Source organism: Mus pahari, chromosome 4 (genome assembly GCF_900095145.1).
Source record: "Mus pahari chromosome 4, PAHARI_EIJ_v1.1, whole genome shotgun sequence".
NCBI lineage: Eukaryota > Metazoa > Chordata > Mammalia > Rodentia > Muridae > Mus > Mus pahari.
Window position 1 is genome coordinate 93,473,392 of NC_034593.1, and position 3,906 is coordinate 93,477,297.

A 3,906-nucleotide genomic window follows, 5' to 3' on the forward strand; every position below is an offset into this window, starting at 1 on the left:
CCTGCCTCTGCCTCCCAAGTGCTGGGATTAAAGGCGTGTGCCACCACTGCCCGGCTATGGGTCACTTTTTCTTCCTGTCTCACTGCCTCCCCTCCCTTCTCTTCAGCTGTCCATTGTCAATGTGTCTGTGCTGGCTACGTGTCACAGACTCCTGCCTCTGAAGGGAGCCCTTATGAGAGGCAGTGGTGTGCAGCCTGGGATACACAGCAAGGTCTGACACCTGTCTCCTCATCTGTAGGCTTGTGGTAAGTATCAAACAAGGCAAGTTATTCACTGTTAATTCCTTGATATTCACAGTTCCGATGTGATGACCCTGATGCGAGTGAGTCCCCACACTAGTGCAGCCTTGGTGGCTAGTTGCTTATCTGCTGTGGTTTACTGGGGTATTTCTGTCTACAGCCTTAGAGGCCATTTAATAGTCCCACGAACTGAGCTTAGTTCTGTGTCCTTCCTATGTTGTGCTAACTGGCAGTGCACGCTCATCCTTCTTCCTCCACACCCTGTGCTTCTGTCCTGAGACTTTCCTTCACCCTGTGGAGCCTCTTCAAATATCCCTCATTGGTGTTCAGCCTCTTCCCCCATAGAATGTTTTTCTCAGGGAACTTCTCTTAAGCTACTGAGGGAAACAACACTTTTTTTTTCCCCTTTTCTTTTACTTATTCATTTTATGTTCCTCTCATTGCCCCATCCTGGTCACCCCCACCCAAAATGCTTCCCCAAATTCCTCCTCTTCTTCTCCTCTGAGCAGATGGGATCCCCTGGGTATCCCCCCACTGTGACATATTAAGTCTGCAAGGCTAGCTGCATCCTTTCCCACTGAGGCTAAACAAGGCAACCCAACTAGAACATATCCCACATACAGGTAACAGCTTTTGGGAGAGCCTCCTTCCCCCCACCAGTCCAGTTGTTGGGAACCCATAGCTGCTACATATGACCAGGGAGGCCTAGGTCCAGCCCGTGTATGCTCTTTGGTTGGTAGTTCAGTGTCTGAGAGCTCCAAAGGTCCAGGTTAATTGCCCCTGTTGGTCTTCCTATGGAGTTCCTAACCCTTTTAGGGCCCACAATCCTTCTTTCCATTCTTCCATGAGTCCCCAAGGTCCATCCACTGTTTGGCTGTGGGTGTCTGTATATGTCTGAGTCGGCTGCCAGATGATGCCTCTCAAAGGACAACCATGCTAGACTCCTGTCTTCAGGCATAGCAGAGTATCATTCATTAATAATGTCAGGATTATTGTTTGTCCATGGGGTGGGTCTCAAGTTGGGCCAGTTATTGGTTGGCCATTCCCTGTCTCTGTTCTATGCCCTGTCCCTGCATTTCTTGTAGACAGGATAAATTTGGGGTTTCAAGTTTTGTGAGTGGGTTGGTGACCCATCGCTCCACTGGGGTTCCTGCCTGGCTACAGGAGGTGGCCTCTTCAGGTAAAATATCCCCAATGCTGTGACAGCCAAGGTCCCCCCATTGATTCTTGGGTGCCTCCCTCATCCCAGGTTTCTGTGACACTCTGAAGATGTCCCCTACCTTTCCACCCTTGTCAGCTGCAGATTTCTAGTCAACAGCCAAAACAATCCTGAACAGTAAAAGAATCACCATCCCTGACCTCAAGCTGTGCTACAGAGCAATAGTGAAAAAACTGCATGATATTAGTAAGAGAAACAGACATGTTGATCCATGAAATCAAATCAAAGACACAGAAGTAAACCTATACACCTATAGACACTTGATTTTTGATAAAGAAGCCAAAACCGTACAATGGAAAAAAAGAAAGCATCTCCAACAAATAGTGCTGGTTTAACTGGATGTCTGCATGGAGAAAAAGGCAAATTGATCCATATTTATCACCCTGCACAAAACTCAAGTCCAAGTGGATCACGGGCCTCAACATAAAACCAGATACACTAAACCTAATAGACCTGATAGAAAACCTAATAGAAAGTGGGAAAGGGCTTTTTTGAACACATTGGTACAGGAGACAATTTCTTGAATTGAACACCAGTGGCTCAGGCACTTTTTTTTGTTCAATCACCCCACTCTGAGCCACTGAATTCATTCCTTCTTCACGAGCTGTAAGCTTTTGAAGGCAAAGAACCATCCTGAGTCTTCCTCGGCCCCCAGCACAAAGCCTGGCTCTTGTGAGGCAGCTTGCAGCTTGCAGGTGGCATCAGCTGCTTTAGAGGTCTGACGCAAGGCCTGCGCCACTGCAGTCTGCCCAGTGGCTCAGAGGAGCGAACAGTGCTACTGTTCATTGTTTCTATGAGTGGCTGGGGCCAGAGGTGAGTGTCCAGCAGAAGCTATGGCTCAAGGCAAAGATGAATTCACAGGTTAGTTCAGAATGTCAGGGATGTAAACATGTGGAAAAAGACCAGAAACCAAAAACACAAACAACCAAAATAAAAAACACCACGCAACAGCAACTGGGTTCTACTCCTGCTGGTTTCTGGCTCCCTGGCTGCTGCCTGCTGCCTGCTGGCAGGGTTCTACGTTCTGGGGAGAATCAACTGCTTCTGGAAGAATATAAACCTGGAGAAGACATGGTGCCAGGCACTCACCTCCCACACTCATGGAGCATCCTAGGCCAAAGACCCCTCCCCCTTCCTCTGTGCCTTCCAGACTTTTTCTGTCCTATTTCATGTGGTCACTAGTGAGCCAGACCATGGGGCACTGAGGCTGGAAACAATGAAAGGGACAAAGTCACATCTAGCCTGGAGGGTTGTATCTATAGACATCAATATTGATGCATGAGGAGGTAAGAGATGTGTCAGGAGAGGCTCTTGGCAAGGCCAACCTGGAGCTTAGCCCGGCTCAGAACAGTGGCATAAGCATGAGTCTTCATGGGGCTTCTTAGCCCGGGCTAAGGGACCTCTAGAAGTGATCCATTCTTTCCCCCAACAAGGCAGGAGTAAGACACTGTCCCTCCACACAACACCTGTCATATTTTGTAATGAACTGTCCCTCTAGCATGTCACATTGGGTATGAACACACTCAATGTTTGGATCGTTTTCTTCTTTTGAGACAGAATTTTTTTCTATGTTGCCCAGGCTGACCACCAACGCAGGCTCAAGCAGTCCTCCAGAGAGGAAAATTCAGCTTGATCATTTCCAGACTGTAAATTGGTAAGAGTGTTTTTCTGCCTCGCTTGCCCTCATTAAAAACCCTGAGAACATAAATCACAACTTATGACCAATAATTTGCCTGTAATTTACAGGCTTTCAAAGTGAGTAGTGAAGTTGGGTTTAAATGAGATTATTCCTATCTCAATTTAAAATCCACTGACACAATTAGTATTTCCCCCATGTCTCCCCTTACTACTTAATTATCCCAAGTGTTTCCAGTTTACATCTCTTAAGCTTGCAGTAGATGTCTAACAAACATGTGACAGTAAAAACATTTCACTTCAATTAAGACTAAAGAGGGCTGGAAAGGACAGAGCGGGAAAGAGAAGCAGAATTGCTATGTCGTAATTAGAAAGTAGTAGGGGATGCACATGTGTGTGCATTTACTTTCCCTGTGCTGGGAGGAAATGATGCTCACAAATCCAGGTCACTGGGTAGCAATTCCAGGGGCTGGAAACTATTACACCCTCAGCTACTACTATCATAGCACACACAGCTTGACTCATAAGACAAGAGTAAATGAATACTGCACATAGAAGGGACCAGAATGTGTGAGCTATATATGTCCCTGACTTGAAGGAACAGAGTGGTCCAGGTGACTTTGAGGCTTCTTCCAGCTTAAAACAGGCAGTGCTTTTGTCTCTGGAAAAGTCTGCCATCCTTCTTGTGATCAATAAAGGTACCTAGCATGCATGTCAACTTTAAAACTCTCAAATCCTTCTCATTCCAGTTTTGCCCCAGAGTAGAGTGGACAGCTGCTGTATAACACACACACACACACACACACACACACA